Raw genomic sequence first — 19,068 nt, forward strand, 5'->3', positions numbered from 1 at the left:
CTCTACTTCAAACCCTAACATCTGCCAAAGTAAAATAGCTAGAAAAAAAATTAACAATACATAAGACTCATCAACTCCTCCTCTTTCAAATGAAAGTATCCCCAGGTCTCCTTACTCATCAACAAGACCACCTGTTGATGAGTAAGGATAAGTTAAAGATGACTGGTTTTCCGTGTTTCCAAGTGCGCACCACTACCTGTGACCTTGGACTCATTGGCTAGCATTAGCAGCACTGACCAGAGTGGTGATTGTAATATTTCCCCGCCTTCCTTCGAGAAAACCCGGAATTTTCCACTCAGTCTTCAACTTTTACATACTCACCATTGTAAGTATGAGTCATCATCCTGTTCATGTGACTCCCCACAGTGTTTTCTGCCCGTTTCATGGTGCCAAAATGCCCTGTAGGTGTATGGGAAAAAAACAGCTGTTTGATATTCTGTACTCACTTCTTGGGTCAGTTATAATAATTCCCCTCTACTATGACACTCATAGTTGCACTTAACATCATGATTACGGGTAATTGCATTTTGTGACGAAAATGCTGTGGCTGTTTCACACAGTATGGTTGAGTATGAGGCAATTTCTTGTACTAAAATTCAGACTGATTTGTACTTTTTTTTTTTTTTTTTTTTTTTTTTTGTGGCCGACTCTGGGCAGAGGCTTCACAGCCTGCTTTCAAGGCCCAGTAGTCCTCCTACGTACCACACACCTCTACATGTCACCGCTTCGGTGCTAACACCCACCGTCCATACTGAATACATGCTAGGGCTGTCTCATACAGGACTGGTGTATTGGTATTAGCGGGGGTATTTTTACGACATGTTGGCGGGCCTTCTGGTAGATTAGTAAAGTCTGATTTTATGAAATTCAAATCCTTAAACTGTTCCCTGCCTCAGCAGGATTTGAACCCGGGTCCGTCAGGACTGCAGGCCAACTCTCTACCGATTGAGCCACCGCCTCCCCCAATCACGATGCCACTAATCAGTGGCATCGTGAAAATATTACTAAAGTTATGCTAAGGCTGCAGTGCGTATGGATGGTGAACTGAGTGACTTTTTCTCTTTGAAGGTTGGGTTGAAACAGGGATGTGTCATGTCTCCATGGTTGTTCAATCTGTACATGGATGGGGTAATAAAAGAGGTACAAGGTAAGGTAGTTGATGTTGGAGTGGCCCTGGTGAGAGAGGATAGTGTTTGGAAACTCCCCGTATTGTTGTTTGCAGATGATACTGTGTTGTTAAGTGAAGACGAAGGGGAGCTGCAAGGCTTGGTGGATGAGTTTGGGAGAGTGTGTAAGAAATGGAATCTAAAGGTGAATGTAGAGAAGAGTAAAGTGATGGTCTTTGAGAGAGGTGAAGTCAGTGAATGTACAGCGAGGTTGGATGGTGAGGAATTGGAAAATGTGAGTACGTTTAAGTACTTGGGTAGTGTGATGAGTAAGGATGGAGGTTTGGAGGGTGAAGTGCTTGAAAGGGTACAGCAGGGAAGAAAGGTTGCTGGTTCCTTGAAACCAGTGATAAGAAACAAGGAAGTGAGCATGGAAGTGAAAAAGTTACTACATGACAGTATTGTGATACCAACTCTAACGTATGAAAGTGAAGCTTGGACATTGTTGGAAAGACACAAGTCAAGAGTGAAAGCAGTGGAAATGAGTTATTTAAGAGGAGCCTGTGGAGTCACATGGAGAGACAGGCTGACGAATGGGGATATAAAGGAGCGATGTGGTGTGGATGTGGATGTGATTGGATACGTTATGAGGAACACACTGAGGTGGTTTGGCCATGTGGAGAGGATGGAGGATGAAAGACTGATGAAGAGAGTGTATGTGAGTGAGGTGGAGGGGGGAAGAGGGAGGGGGAGGCTGAGGATGAGATGGAGGGATGGGGTGGAGAGGTATATGAGAGATGGGGGTGTGAGTTGGGAGCAGGGCAGTGAAATGGCGGGGGACAGGGCGACATGGAGGCGAAAAGTATGTGGCCACCCCGAATGGGATTGAGGCATCTGACAGTAGATAGATAGATAGTTATTCTCAATTTACATTTTTTGTACTTCACACAAATACAGTTATTCTCACATATTCACCATTGTTTTCTGAGCAATGAGGGAAAAAATTATAGCCAACCAGGTCATTCTCTTTCTCGCCTGCTCACTCCTGGTTTTCTTTCATGTAGCAGGTACGGTTACTAAAGATATTTCCAATCATTGTTTCACAAATAACCATAAACAGTAACACTTATTGCATTGCACTTGTAAAAAACTTACTATAAAACACTTATATCATAGCATTTACTAGATATAACTTATAATATCTAACATTTCACTTATGTATTAGAAACAGTACACTTGTACATACCTGAATGCTGTTTACATTTTCCCACACACCTGCTCAGTACTCATGCTCGAAGTGATACTCATTAAAACATTTAGGGCACAGGGGGACCTTGCACTCTGCACGTTGGTAGGCTGTCTTTTTTCGTGCTGGGGGACGGTGTTTGGTGGTGTTACAGATGTGGCACCGCCTGTATGCTTGACAACCTGCTGTGGTGCAGCCAATCTCTACCAGCCTGTGCTTCCAGAAATATTCGGCACAGCTTAGCCTGTCAGCTGTAGGTGCTGTCTGTGTCCCCTGCCTCACACCTGGCACCTGTGCAGTTGAATACTCTTCAAGGAGTTTGCGTGCAAGCTTTCTCTCAAACTCTCATAGAGAGAGAGATTTCTTGATGACCTCCTTGAACATTATGGAACTGTTCAGGACGGCTATATCAAGAAGGTGTAAAAACGCCTACTTGTACCACCGACAGGACATACATAGGCAGTCAGCCTCATTAATAAGCATGTCAGACTTATCAACAAGTCACATGATAATAATATAGTCGTTGACAGCATCGGTCTTTAACATGGGTTCCCTGGTCTTGTAGTCTGTCTTTCCTGTTTCCTCAAACACACTCTTATGTACTGTTGACAATGTGTTAACCCGGCTCTTGTCATGCCACATAAGGACTAACATGTTGTAACATTTCTTGGTAAGAAGGACACCTTTCTCTGTATTTGCTGGGAATACAGCGAAATTTCTTCTGTTTGCCCGGCCAGTTCCACAGGTTCCAGTACCATGTTCAAGCAAATACTTGGTCAACACTGGGGCTGCGTAATAGTTATCCTTGTACAGAATTTGGTACTTGTTGAAATACATTTCCATCAGCATCTTAACGACTGATGCAGAGGAACCATGAGGTTCATCACTAGGTATGTCAACATCGGTAGCTGAATAAACTATCACATCAATCACATATCCAGTTTTGCAGTCACAAAGGGCAAAGAATTTTAGTCCAAAGCAGTGATGCATGGATGGGACATACTGAATAAATGCCAACCTGCCCCAGAGTAACACCAGCGACTTGTCAATAATCACTTTCTGAAATGGATGAAAAACCCTGGGAAAGGACTCCTTGAGCATGGTCAGGATGGTCTAATTTTCCACAACCTGTCGTACAGTGCAGGCCCATAATTTCTGTTGAAATGAAGGAACCTTAAGATTGTCAGGACCTGTCATGGGCCATACAGTATACTTACTGAAGACAGGTGTGCCCATGAGTTCATCAGCTGACCAATAGTTATGTAGCACATGTTTTCATACGTGCAACATCAGCATGGTCAGGACTAGCCACATAAACAACTCCTCCACCTCCACAGGTATCCAGTCCCTCATGTGCTTACTTTGGCTGGCAGCCATGTCCAGCCACTGCACACTCATAGCCTGGTGCAAGTTAATTTCCTCCACCAGGTATTGCATGATGGCAGTGGTAAAAACAGAGTTAAAAATACTGCTTATAGTCCAGGGCCTGGGGGGACACTGTTCCTCCTGAACACCTGCCTCTTCCTCATCAAAGACAGGCACAGAGGGCTCAAATCCTGCTCCTTCCTCCCATACAAAGGTATCAGCTCTGCGGACACCTGGTAGAATTGGCCGTTTTTCATGGTCAGCACATCTTTTCTGAGTGCATGAACCACCACGTGCTTGCCCACGTGCATGCCAACGGGCAGGGGGTGAGGGGGAAGGAGAGGGAGAGGTGGGGGAGTATGAGGGTGATGACTCATCTGATGCGGGGCTTCGCTGGGGAGATACTGCCTGCTGAGTCATATCATGTGAGGCCTGTGTGGAAAAGTCCACTCCTGAAGGGCCTGGTTGTGGTGATCTGGCCCTTGAAGTAGTAGTCTGAGGTGACGCTGGATGTTCAAGGACGAGACGGCGGCGAGTAGGCTGCGAGAGTGGCAGTGAGATGTCTCAGCAGTGTTTATGTATGAGATGACTGCCAACTCCACGCTCACCTACCTGGTATGTTGGGTCATGAACTCCTCTTCTTCAATGAAATTGTCACTGTTAAAGGCCCTGCCCATCTCCTGCAGCATTTTGAGAGCCTTTTCAGGCATCTCAGAGCAGGAAGGGGTCAGGGCGAGAGAGTTCACTCACAACATGATTAATTCTTTTCTCTTCAGAAGAAGTACTTTCACTGGAAGTGCATGGGGATACTGTCTTGTCGAAGGCACAGTCAATGGCACTGTCACTGAGCCCTTACCCTGGCAGTTAGGGCAGAACTTTTCTGGGGATCAGTGATGCAATCGGCCCCGTGTGTGGGGGAAGGGAATTGGACCAGCAGGATGAGGAAGACATCACTCCACATTCTACCAGTGCCATGTACAGACTGAGCTGCGCATCAGTGGGGTACCTTGGGTACCTGCCTACCTTATGGTTGTCAGAGAAAATGGTTGCGGGTTTAAAGGATGGTGGGAAGACGATTGTGGCTATACACGTCAACCAGCGTTGTTCTGTGCCCAAAATCATGACGGCTATACACGTCAACCTGCGCATAGGGGTTAAGCCACGTGACAATGTTATCTACACCATGTTTAAGCCACATGATGGTGCTATCCACCCTGTGGTTAAGCCACATGGTGGTGCTGTCCACCTTGTGGTTAAGCCATGGTCACATGGATATACAGTATATTCAGTTAATAACAATCACAGGAGCAGTAACAAGAGCAATGAAATTCTCCAAAAGCTGGTCACGTGTAGTTCTGTCAAAAAAAAAAAAAAAATCCCAGTGAGTGCCAGACAAATGATTGCTGTTTTCTCTCTCGTTTTACTAATGCAAACATGAGTGTAGAAAAAAAAAACAGAGGTGATCAACACCAACTAGGATGCAGCAAATCTGGCCATGATATTGATTAAAGATTTTTTTTTTTTTTTTTTTTACACCATGTCCCCCCCTTTTTTTTAATAAGGGCTAAGGCATTGCCCTTGGGTAGAGGACTTTTGGTTTGGAGCATGTAACACTCTATGCCTGGATGCCCTTCCTAATGTCTACCAGTGACCCTTGGGTGGACTCGAACCTCTGACCCATCGGTTAGAGGGCTTTAGCCCATGGAGCCATGGCTGCCACAACCAACTAAGTGACAGGAGAGCGTCACCACACGACACAGCAGCTTACCTGGGCACAGCGTGAACTCACGACTCTTCAGTCTCGAGTCAGGTGCTCCACCACTGAGCCACCACACCCTTAGATATGACTAGAAAACATTTGTGGATGTGTAATTAGTATGCCAGAAAGAGAAGTGAGAGCATTTGTTATAAAATGGCCAGAGAACTTAATTTCGATGAGCCAGAACATAACTTAGTAAAACTGAACAGCCTCATCTGTTGTCTTGTTTGTCTCATTATTGACAAGTAGGATACCAAAGTGGGGAAGTCTGTGTCCATGAGTAAGCAGAAGGTTTGGGTGTAAGCAAAAGCCGGTCAAACCAACATCGATACTGCATGCTTTTCAATTACAGTATTTCCATATTTCATCCATAATAATAGTTATATTATGTGATGATTCAGCACAATAATGAGCATTTCAGTTTGTGTCATGAATAAAACTTCAGCAAATTAGTGCATTTGACTCTAATTAAGGCCTCGTTTGTTTGTACTCATTGATAGATCATTGGGCATTTGACTCTAAATAAGGCCTCATTGATAGATCATGGGACAGATCTGATCTGGTTTGGATTTTAATCCAGATTTTGCCTCTCTAGTTTGTGATAACAGAACAATAGCTGGTTGTAAGGCTGATTGTACCTGTGATGGTTTTCCATAGCTCTGCATGGTCCTACTTGCCATGGATAATGATGATGATGGATTAAACTGTATGATTAATATTTTTGCTGTGCACAATTTTATGGCAGATATGAGATAAATGCCATGTATACTGTGTGTCTGTGTGGAAGCTCAGAGGGATATTCATCAAGGAGACACATAATCACTTTATTTTGCCCCCCCCCCCCCTTCTGTCTTTTATGTTGATTTTTTTTTTTTTCCTGAGTGCAATTTTAAGTTTCAACAGACACCATCTTGTGTGTGAGACAGATGGACACCATTTTAGAATACAATATTTTTTACAAATTTTCCTTCATCAATGGTGATTTGCCCAAACCCAGGCCAGTGACGGTAACATAATGTTGCGTCCCTGTCCCACACTGCCACAGGCTTCAGCAGCAGTAGTCTAGTATAGGAAGGATGTTGCCCAGTGAGTTGTTCTTCCTATGGTCAGCCTTCAGGTGTACAGTACACAAGATCAGCTGAGGTGTTATAAATAAACACTGGCTTCTTAAAGTTCACTGTCTTTATTTTCCAAATGGTTACACTTAATGCTTTCCAACTTCACTTCACTATTCTCACAAGCACTGGAGCTATGCTGACTTTACTAACTGCTTTTACACTTAATGCCTGACAACACTTCTCTGTTATTACACTTAATGCTTGACAGCACTTCACTGTTATTACACAAGTACTGAAATTATACAGGTAACTCGCACAGAACACGTGGGTTTCGTTCCTACCGTGCCGTGTTAGGTGCGAAATCGCGTATATTTAAACTACTCCGTATTTTGCTCCCTAGACCCCCCCAAATGTGTTGTTTTGCTGTTATCTGTCACTGGTAATCACTAGAAAGCACTTTAAGTGGTTAGAAGGTTTATTTAATGTTATAACTCACAAATACAGTACTCCAGAGCAAAACTTCAACACACAAATACTATACGTAAACACAAGGAAACATTCCGACGCCGATCATAGGTAATCATATAAATCAGGATAACTGGTACCAGTGCTTTAACTTACAAGTACATACCAGAACAGTACATATTTAACTTAGAAATGCAGTACTTTGATATCGAATGATTTCAGTACATAATCTGTTAGGAATGGCTGGAAAAAAAAGAAGTTATGAATACATTTTCACCTTTTTGATATATGTTTATGGTAGTTTCGAGTTATTTTTTACGTTATCGTTGTGCCCATGCTTGGAAAAGGGAGCCAAAGAGTTGAATTTTCAGTCCTAAATGAGAAAACTGCACGTCCTCCAAGGCTAGACTCTGCCACGGTAGAATAAAGTGGAGGGTCAGTCCGATTAGCAATAAGGAAGTTGTGTCACAACTTCCAGCTCCCACACCATGAGAATGGCTAAAAATAGAATCGTAATGCAGTTTCAGAACTAACAATAAGTCTAATTATTATGAATACAGATACAAAGCAGAAATAAATACATTTACAGACGGGGAAAACGTACTTCTTCCGTCATAACATGTTCATCATTCTCTATCATTTTACGTTCATCTTTATCATTTTACCTTGTTATTTTCGCAATATATATTGCTGTCTCGTAAACAGGGTGGTTGTTTGTGTTTTGCAAGGGAGGAAAAAGATTGTATTTTCTGTCTGGGTCGAGATAATGGGTGTAACTATGTGTGGTTAGGCATGGCCATGAGTGAAAAAAATCATACATCCACTCATCACGATAGCAGGTGGTGAACTGACAGATGATACATGAGAGGGTGAAGTCAAGGTCAGTCTCATGTCCCAGATTTTCGTTCACTTCCCGAAAGTTTTCACAGTTTTCTACAAGTTGCATTGCATCAAATGATCCAAACCATTACAGCAAACCTGAGCAAATAGGTAAAGATGCCAAGACAAAAATGTATTTTTCTCTTATTATAAGTCTTTAACGAACAAACAAAAAAGGCAATATTCCTACGCCGATCATGGGTAATCATATAAATCAGGTTAACTGGTTTACAAAGCTTTATATAATGCTTTAATTGCTTACAAGTACATACCAGAACAGTAAATATTTAACTTACAAATACAGTACTGTAGAAAAGCAGTACAGTAAGAGTTTAACGAACAAACAAAAAAGGCAATATTCCGACGCCGATCATGGGTAATCATATAATTCGGGTTAACTGGTTACAAGGCTTTATTTAATGATTTAACTTTATTTAAGTGCTTACAAGTACAGTACATACGAGAACAGTAAATATTTAACTTACAAATACTGTACAGTACTGTGGAAAAAACGAACAAATAAAAAAGGCAATATTCTGACGCCTATCAGGTAAACTGGTTATAAGACTTTATTTCTTGCTTTAACGTTATTTAATAGTACTTTAAGTTGCACATGAACTTACCAGAACATTACAGTACTGTAAATATTTAACTTACAAATACTGTGCTACTGTACTCGGGAATGTCTCACTCACTGAATAATTTCCTGCCTAGATCGTCATGTAATCAAAACAAACCGCGCGCTGCGGTGACGTTCGAGGATTTGATCTTTCAAAGGCCTCTCCTGAGTTAATTTGTATTTTTCATAATGGTTTTTTAATCTTACGTTGTCGTATATGTATCCCAGCCCTTACCGTGTATAATTGCGGGCGCGTTCCGTGAGACCGTGTTCCGTGCGAGTTGCCTGTATACTAACTTCAATAACACGTCAGTGTAGGCCACTGTTTTCAGAAGTACCAAAAACAATCTTCACTGACACTGCACTGGCACTGCACTACACTCAAACTGAACCAAAATCAACTGAACTTGTTCCAGTCCCTTATCCATCCATATTTAAGCTTGCATTGTACTAGAATGATCTACTTCTCCAACATTCTAGGACATGCTGGTCCTGCATCAGCTCCTAGCAACAACAGTTGCCAACTAGGAGACATCAAAACATGCCAGAGTTTTCTTACATTACATAATACTGTAAATTATTTTGTATACAAACTTGAATTACATAATTTAACAAGCAAGCACATAAATAAAACATTGTAGAGAAAAGGAGCACAAAAATTAATGCATGACTTACGAAATAACTACACTCACAAACAGCAGGCAAACTGGCAACTGACTCATACCAGACCCAGCTACCATAAACATCGGGCAAGAAGCTTCGAGACTACCTAACTACCAAATCCCGCTTCTTAACAATAACTTTGTTAATTCTAGCCTGCCCATACTGTACCTAACCTAAGTTTTTGTAACCTAACCTAAGTTAGCCAGACCAAACCTATTTGAACCTAACCTTGACCCTACCAAACCTAATTTTGCCAATCCTACCTAACCTAACCCACTATAACCTAACCTCAACTGAACCTTACAACATTTATTGTATACTAATAATTTTCCATAATCTGACCTTAATAATCCTGACCTGCTGGTTTTGGTGTGTATCACATTGTGATGCCATCGTAATGCAGCACAGGAGGCTGGTCCATTTATCCCCCTGTTGTCTCAGTGGGATTAGCTTAGTGGTTTATATATGCAGATGTGAGGAACCCTCTAGAAATCAAGCATTATGCTGTAGGATTAAGTTGATGGTTTATATCTGGAGGTGAGGAACATTCTAGAAAAAAAGTGTTATGTCATAGGATTAAGTTAATGGTTTATATCTGGAGATGAGAACATTCTAGAAATGAAGTGTTATGCCATAGGATTAAGTTAATGGTTTAAATCTGGAGATGAGGAACATTCTAGAAAGGAAGTGTTGTGCCATAAGATTAAGTTAATGGTTTAAATCTGGAGATGAGGAACATTCTAGAAATTGTGTGTTGTGCCTTGGGATTAGCTGAGTTGTTTATATGTGGAGTTGTGAGGAACATTCTGTAAATTGAGTGTTATTCCATAGGATTAGGTTAATATTTTGTCTGGAGTTGTGAGGAACATTCTATAAATTAGGTGTTATGCCATAGGATTAGGTTAATATTATATGTCTGGAGTTGTGAGGAACATTCTATAAATCAAGTGCTCTGCCACTGCATTAGGCTAAAGTTTTATGTTTGGAGATGTGAGGAACATTTCAGAAACATGGACATGTCTTACCTTAGGAATTTGTTCTTGTCATTATTGTTATTGTGTATTGTGGATTTAAGTGGATTATTACTTGGTACAATGCAGTGCTGGGCAGGTGCGCAAACACTTGCGCACCCTTGTGCTCCGGTGATATCGTTTGTGCATTGCGCACCGCACGAGACCATGCGCAATTTTGCGCTTGCGCACATGAAAAGGTAGGTGCGCAAGCGCAAACTTAGTTGCGCTTGCACAACTAAATTTGCACTTGCGCACCTGCCCTGTGGATTGCGCACTGCGCAATCCAAGGGACACATGGTCTTCCAAGGGACACATCGTCTTGGGAGCTTCCCGCATGGCTGGACAAGGGATGGAGGAGGCTGGGGCAGGTCGCGAGGGTGGGTTGCTGGGGGGAGGCGGGAGGGAAGGGGGTAGTAGCATTTCTTAATATGCTTCAACAGAGATAATGTATTTTTAATATTTTTTAAATTATTATTATTATTAAATAACAATTATACATTATTTATTAAGATTAGCAATTCCTTACAAAAACTATTAAAACATATTATTTAAATCAAATATCCACCGCCTAATAATTTATTAGGCTGTGGATATTTGATTTAAATACTCTATTTTCATGATTTTTTATTTTTTGTAACAAATTACATATGCTGTTGTATATCTATATTGAATTAATAAATAAATTGTCTTGACAAGACAAGAGAGAGAGAGAGAGAGAGAGAGATAAAGAGCATTATTCTGAGAGAGAGAGAGAGAGAGATAAAGAGCATTATTCTGAGAGAGAGAGAGAGAGAGAGATAAAGAGCATTATTCTGAGAGAGAGAGAGAGAGAGATAAAGAGCATTATTCTGAGAGAGAGAGAGAGAGAGATAAAGAGCATTATTCTGAGAGAGAGAGAGAAAGAGACAGAGAGAGAATAAATATGGGAATGGCAAAGGAGCGTCCCTTTGAGTTAGGAGATATGGCATAAACTTCGTCCCTCTTCTCTTATTCTCCATTCCTTCCCTCCTGTCTCTCTTATTCTCCATTCCCTCCCTCCTCTGTCGGAGAGAGAGAGAGAGAGAGAGAGTTGATGGTACAGTAATCACGTGATCTTTGCCAATGCCTTGGTAAATATAGGCTGTTTTTCCCGGACAATGACCTACTGTACCTCAGTCACTGCAGGTGGTGGGCAGGTTGCTAATTTAGTAATTTATTTAATTATACCAATATGTATTTTACAGTAATTCCCACAAATACCTGTATATGCACTTTGCGACATTGCACAAGCTAAATATTAGATTGCACACTTGCACAAATTACAGTAGAAAATAATAATAATAAATAAAAGTAAGTAAGTAGTTATGCTGTTTTATTTAAATATCTCAACATTTTTCAGTAATTCCCAAAAATATATGCAAATGGTTTGCGCTAGCGCTCTCCGACATTGCGCAAGCTAAATATTTGTCAGATTGGGCATTTGCGCTTGCACAAGGTAGTGAACTGTGGATTGCGCTTTGCATTTGGGCAAGGTCCTTCTTCGTTTGCGCTGCCCACCACAGGTATAATGTGAGTTCTCTCCCAGGCTCTAGAATATCCTGTGTTGTTCTGGAGATGGAGTCAGCTGGAGGGGAGGGGGGGGTTATATAAAGGGACCATTGTGCCTCCTATTTTAGTTTGTGTGTGGCAGCCAGCAGACAGCAGTAGAGTGTGGTAGGTACACAGTCAGACAGTGAGTGTTAGTGAAAGACAAGAGTAGCCAGTCAATGAATGGATAATGATTGAATATTAGGGAGTGATAACAAAGGTAGCATGCGAGAAAGGCCACCGTGTTTTGCCAGTATACCTCAGCAAAGCCAGGAGGGAATAAAACTCAGAAATGTTCAGTGGCCTTTGATTAATGGACTGGCTTGTGTACTGATTGTTCTTGACATATCAACAAACTCTGTGATGCAGCAAAGTGGTGTCAGGAGTGGGATATGTTTTCAGAGACAGAGACGCATGGACAGGTTACCAAAATGGCAGACGTATCTCTGGCAGATATACTTGCAGTGTTGGGAGTACAGCAAGAAGAACAAAAGAAAGATATACTTGCAGTGTTAGGAGCACAGCAAGAAGAGCAAAAGAAAGATATACTTGCAGTGTTAGCAGCACAGCAAGAAGAGCAAAAGAAAGATATACTTGCAGTGTTAGAAGGACAGCAAGAAGAACAGAAAGATATACTTGCAGTATTGAGAGAACATCATGAACAAAAAAATTCAACCCTGTTACGCACTTCCTGACTTTATCCTCCACCATACAGCAAACCTCTCGCCTCTTGTGTCTACCTGGCTGCTTATTCTCTCTTCCTTCCTGTTTGCCACCTCTTGTTGCTTCTTCCCTTCCTCCTCCCTGTACTCCTCTTCTCCTCCTCAAGTCCCCCTCCTCCTAATCCTCCTTACCCCCCCTTCCCCTTTCTCAGTGCCCTTTCTCAGTTAAATTTGTGGACGAGGAGGAGCCTCGTCCACAAATTTAACCCCTTCAGTCTGATAATGTATTTTATTCTAGCTTTTCCAGGTTTAATTTAAGTAGTGTTGGCCACGTTAGGGAGGAGAGTTTTTTTTTCTGGAATAATCTCTCCCAGGCAAGTAAAATCGTCTTCTGTGTGTTTTGATTCCAAAGTACTGGACAACGAAGGGAAATTTGGCAAACTCCTGGATTTACCAATAGCGAATCAAGACCCAGGTGTTCAGCAGTGGTACAAGCTTCAAGTGTTTCCCAGTAGATAGCACCACCTATTAGACAGGAAAATATGAATGACCAGTAATGCCATCTAATTAGTAACCAGCAAACTATTCATCTGCAAGGCTTCTTCAGTGGACGCCATCTATTGGGAAGTACTTGAAGCTTTAACTGCTGCTGAACACCCGGGCCTTATGTTTCCCTATTGCTGACTGGCCCCCGATTTTTAGCCTGGTAGATGGCGCCTGTGTCGTTATTTGCATCTTCTTGCGACAGTGCTGCCATCTGGTGGGAAAAACTGAAAGCTTCTACCACCGCTGAACACCCAGGCCTTATAATGATGCGCTGCCCATGATTTTTAGCCCAGTAGATGGTGCCACTGTCGTCTGGTGCCATCTGTTAGCAAATATGTTCAACTTTTTACCAGTGCAGCCATCTGGTAGAAAATATGTGAACTGTTTTAACAACTGCAGGACACCAGGGCCTCATTCCCCCCCTGTTGATTTATAGGCCTGGTGGATGGAAGTAATGCGAGTGAGTATAAGTGGCTGGGGAATGGCTGGGAGAAGGAGGGAGGTGAGAAGACAGGAAGAAATCAGTAGGATAGAAGTTGTGGAAGCAATGAAGAAAGTTAAATCGCGGAAAGCCCCAGGAATTGATGGAGTGTGTGGTGAAATGCTGAAGCATGGGGGAGAGATAGTAGTAGAATGGATGTGGAAGATGTGCAGATTGGCCTGGGAGGAAGGTAGAGTCCCGGATGATTGGAAGTCAGGTATAATTATTCCCTTGTACAAAGGAAAAGGGGAAAAAGAAGTGTGTGGTAATCATAGGGGCATTTGTTTTCTTAGTATAATAGGAAAAGTGTATGGTAGGATACTTATTGACAGAGTTAGAGAAAGAACAGAGAAATTAGTTGGTGAAGAACAGGGAGGCTTTAGGAAGGGAAGAGGTTGTGTAGATCAGATATTCATTCTTAGATCTTCAGTGGAAAGTATCTAGAGAAGGGAAAGAAGTTGTATAAGGCTTTCATGGATTTGGAGAAAGCATATGACAGGGTGGATAGACAAGGATTGTGGAAAGTGTTAAGAATATAATTATGGAGTAGATGGGATGTTGTTGAATGCTGTGAAGAGTACGTACGATGGTGCAAAGGCTGCAGTGCGTGTGGATGGTGAACCAAGTGAATTTTTCTCTTTGAAAGTTGGGTTGAAACAGGGATGTGTCATGTCTCCATGGTTGTTAAATCTTTACATGGATGGGGTAATAAAAGAGGTACAAGGTAGGGTAGTGGATGTTGGAGTGGCCCTGGTGAGAGAGGATAGTGTTTGGAAACTCCCTGTACTGTTGTTTGCAGATGATACTGTGTTGTTGAGTGAACACGAAGGGGAGCTGCAAGGCTTGGTGGATGAGTTTGGGAGAGTGTGTAAGAAACGGAATCTAAAGGTGAATGTAGGGAAGAGTAAAGTGATGGTCTTTGAGAGAAGTGAAGTCAGTGAATGTACAGCGAGGTTGGATGGTGAGGAATTGGAAAATGTGAGAACGTTTAAGTACTTGGGTAGTGTGATGAGTAAGGATGGAGGTTTGGAGGGTGAAGTGCATGAAAGGGTACAGCAGGGAAGAAAGGTTGCTGGTTCTTTGAAAGCAGTGATAAGAAACAGGGAAGTGAGCATGGAAGTGAAAAAGTTACTACATGACAGTATTGTGATACCAACTCTAACGTACGGAAGTGAAGCTTGGACGTTGTTGGAAGGACACAAGTCAAGAGTGAGAGCAGTGGAAATGAGTTATTTAAGAGGAGCCTGTGGAGTCACATGGAGAGACAGGCTGACGAATGAGGATATAAAGGAGCATTGTGGTGTGGATGTGGATGTGATAGGAAGCGTTATGAGGAACACACTGAGGTGGTTTGGCCATGTGGAGAGGATGGAGGGTGAAAGACTGACGAAGAGAGTGCATGTGAGTGAGGTGGAGGGGGGAAGAGGGAGAGGGAGGCCGAGGATGAGATGGAGGGATGGGGTGGAGAGGTATATGAGAGAGGGGGGTGTGAGTTGGGAGGAGGGCAGTGAGATTGCGGGGGACAGGGTGACTTGGAGGTGATTTGTTTGTGGCCACCCCAAACGGAATTGAGGCGTCTGGCAATAGATAGATAGATAGATATTGTGTTTATCTACACTATGACAGAAGATACAGAAAACAGGGTGGGTAGTATTTCCATAGCTTTGTACTCGTCACTGATTAACATGTTATATAATATTTAAGATTGAAGTTACATAATATTTGAGGTTCATGGATAAGAAAAGGGTTTTAATGAAGGGGGAGAAATGTTAAGAGAGAGAGAGAGAGAGAGAGAGTCACACGGGAGGATTCTTTTTTCAATTCATGACCCACAAAAAATCAAAGATACTTTATGTGGACTCAACCACTCCATATAAAGGTACTATACTGGATGGTTTTAGTAGTAGTAGCAGTCACTCTAGCTACAAGCTCATCTGAAATGTGAACCATTGGATTGAAGGCTGAAATTCTTGTGTAACATTATTTTCCAAAAACCAATCTCGGTAATGACACAGGGAAGACAGTATGGGTAGGAGAGCGAGAGAGTGGCTGGGAGGGCAGGATATTGATTAGGATAACGGGGGTATGGGTATGGAGAGGAAATCCTTGACAGTTTAGTGATATTTTACTGGTGATTGGTGGGAAAATAATAATTAGCATTACACAATAATTCCAACCTGCAGTCCAGTAGATTCACATTTCGGATGAACTACTACTACTACTACTACTACTAAACCATCCGGTATTATATCTTTATATGGCATGGGTGAGTGCACGGAAAGCATTTTGTATTTTTGCTGGGCCATAAATTGAGGAAAGAATCTCCCTCCCCTGTAATGCTCTCTCTCTCTCTCTCTCTTACACACACACACACACACACACAAAATCCCATTTCCCCTTGTTATATGCACCCTTCTCTCTCTCTTTCACACACACACAATCCCATTTCCCCTTGTTATATGTACCCTCCTCTCTCTCTCTGTCTCACACACACACACCATCTCCCCTTACTATGTTCTCTCTAAAACACACACACACACAATCTCCCCTTTTATATACCCTGTCACTCTCTCCTGCATAAAGTGTAGAGGGTAACCTTTTAACATACTGTAAAGGTCTAACCAAAAAATGTGGGGTAGTTACTGTATATGCTGTATCTACAATATGTGATACTAATGACGCCACTGCAGTATAATCATTTGGACCCAATATATATGGTACCGGGTATATATTAATTTTCTGTAAGTATAAAATCTAAGTTTCGATGTCTTTCCATATGCTGTTGTTACTATTATTTTGCCGCCAGCTTGAGTAGTGGCAACTTAGTGTTACATTGTACACTAATACTTATATACATTATACAGTGATACAGAACAATGGTATAACTGATTGACAATACCAACACCACATAGGGCTGTACTCCAAACAGTACTTAGCACAAGAACCGAAGACTGAAAGAAATATGGGCCAAGTTAAGGTAAAAAGGGTATAGACAGGCAATTGAAACAATTTTTTAACAATGTACATACAAGAGTTTATTTTTACACGATAACATTCACTTACTATGCACATATGGTACACGACTATACTCTCTTCACCTTAACTTAGCCTAATTTTCATAATTTTGTAGCTTAATTTCTTGCAGTTCAATGCCAGAAACACATCATTTTCATTGCACTTCCTCATGACTAGCACAATATTCTAGGTAATCTCATTACAACTACTGTACAGTGAAAATGGAAGAGATGTTAATTTTAGGCCAAGTCAGAGTAAAAAGAATATATAGTAATAATATTAGTTGTGCATTGAGACAAACTATTATTCTGACATTCTTTGAAGCCTTTGTGGATCTATTTTACATTAACTTATTCAGACCACCACAAGAATCTAATGGTAAACTGACTAGCTTTTGCAGTGTTGTCTCTGAAAGCAAACATTTTATGCCCCATACTAAATGGCCTCGCTAAAAATTCAATGTTATGTGGTTAAAAGCCACTTTAATTTTTTGCCTGCACACATCAGTGACTTATTATGAATTAACTACTATGAACATTCATTCATTCATCATTCATTGCCAGATGCCATGTATCCCAAACAGGGTGGCCAAGGGCTTAGAGTTAATTGTTTTACAGGGAGGGGCACTAATCCTCCACCAACCCCACTTGACACGTAGGGAGAACGTTATGCCAACAGCATCTGGTGTTCCCAGGCGGTCACCCATCCAAGTACTAACCAGACCCAACGCTGCTTAACTTCGCTGATCGGACGGGAACCGGTGTACTCAACGTGGTATGGTCGTTGGCTGAACAGCTTTAGAAAATTGTCCTCCTGATGCAAGGGTTAACAGAAATTGACATAATAGAGCATTTAGAAAAAGATCCACTGATCCAGCTCTGCTTATGTCTGTGTCTAAGAATTTGTGTGTGTGTGTGTGTGTGTGTGTGTGTGTGTGTCTGTCTGTCTGACTCTCGGCATAGGCTTCACAGCCTGGTATCAAGGCCCAGCAATCCTTCTACATACCATACACCTCTACATGTCACCATTTCGGCGCTAACACCCACCGTCCATACTGAATACATGCTAGGGCTGTCTCATACAGGACTGGTGTATTGGTATTAGCGGGGGTATTTTTACGACATGTCGGCGGGTCTTCTGGTAGATCAGTAAAGCCTGATTTAATGAAATTCAAATCCTTAAACTGTTCCCTGCTCCAGCGGGGATTTGAACCTGGGTCCATTAGAATGGCAGGCCACCTCTCTACTGATTGAGCCACGCCTCCCCCTAAACATTAAGTGCAAATCTGTTCTTTATATATGTATAACAGCTCTAACGTGGGATTTAAAAAAAATAAAGATGCAGCATTGACAGTCCCGCCCACACACAAAACCTTCAGTGTAAAAATGTCCTGTACATGATTATTATAGTCCATTTCAATTAATATACACCCATTTATATGTACAGAACACACCTACAGTACAGTAGATGCATGACCACCTTCTGCCTATTTTCAGTAAATAAAACTTCAGCAAATGATGACATGACAGATGATGGAAGCTGAGAGTTGCGGAGTTTGGACAACAGGAAGAGTGGATTGCTGCAGCCTGGGAGAGAAACTGTTACTAGAGTAATAAGCAAGAATAACTGCTTAGGAAGAGAGACAGTATTTTGAAATTTCCATAATTGATGACAATGAGGGCCCTAGTTTTTTGCCCCCACCCAATCCTACATCACACCCAACTTTTTTTTTTTTTTCCCCAGCACAGTAAGAAACATTATCATGGTAGGTGGGGGCACTCACCATCCACTCACTCGATGAAGTGCTGCTCTAGGGTGACTGTCCATTCCTCTCTTCCATCCTTCTTTCCTTCCTTCCTCTTCTCTCTTTCCTTTCTTCATTCTTTCCTCTTCCTTCTGCCTATGGGTGACTACACTGAGCGACAAGCCAAATAGTTTCCTGGTATACAGGAAAATCATTATGCCATGTGGTAATCATAAGATTATGACGCCTGCTGGTTTAGTGGATAATTAAGGCACTCTAGCTGGATTGGGCCTGTGCAGGTTTATAGCCAAGGGGTGGTTGGAACTTATTGCCCATGTAATGCTACTCAGGGATGAGTGAGGCTGGTCACTCTCATCTTATATGTCAGGACCAACCTCCCTAGCCCTGGGCTCCTACGCTCCTCGTGGGGCAACACTGGGTTAGATGATGACGACCATGATATTCATCATCAGTATGATGTTTTTCCTGCTGTCGTAGTCCCAGGCTCCTCTGAGGGTGAACCAGTGAACTACCAGCTCTTATCTTGCAATCAATCCTCCTCCTTTCAGAGGATAACAAGACTGGGTACATGGTTATATCAGTGCCACTGCATGAAGGCATCCCTCTATAGCATCTTGATACAACAAAATAACAAAATCCTACTGATATGCTTTCTCTTTTTGTTTCTGGGTGCTACCTAATCCAATCTTTTAGCAGAATTAGGGTAGTAAGGATGATTGTAAAGGAAAAAAAAAAAAAAAAAAAAAAATCCATCCATCCAATCCTATATTGCCCCATGAGGAGCATAGGAGCCTGGGGCTTGGCAAACTGGTCTTAACATTTAAGATGAGAATGACCAGCCTCACTCATCCCTGAGTAGC

General features: G+C 41.9%; 1 non-coding gene across 1 annotated transcript; it reads right to left on the reverse strand.

Annotated features, from left to right (window-relative positions):
- Positions 1-17,112: 17,112 nt before the first annotated feature.
- LOC145412309 (5S ribosomal RNA) lies at positions 17,113-17,231 on the reverse strand. Its single transcript, XR_013899568.1, has one exon. It is a non-coding gene; the product is annotated as a 5S ribosomal RNA (ribosomal RNA).
- Between the last annotated feature and the right edge of the window lie 1,837 nt (positions 17,232-19,068).

Source organism: Coenobita brevimanus, chromosome 92 (assembly GCF_032717465.1).
Source record: "Coenobita brevimanus isolate Jiangsu-jjx chromosome 92, ASM3271746v2, whole genome shotgun sequence".
Lineage (NCBI taxonomy): Eukaryota > Metazoa > Arthropoda > Malacostraca > Decapoda > Coenobitidae > Coenobita > Coenobita brevimanus.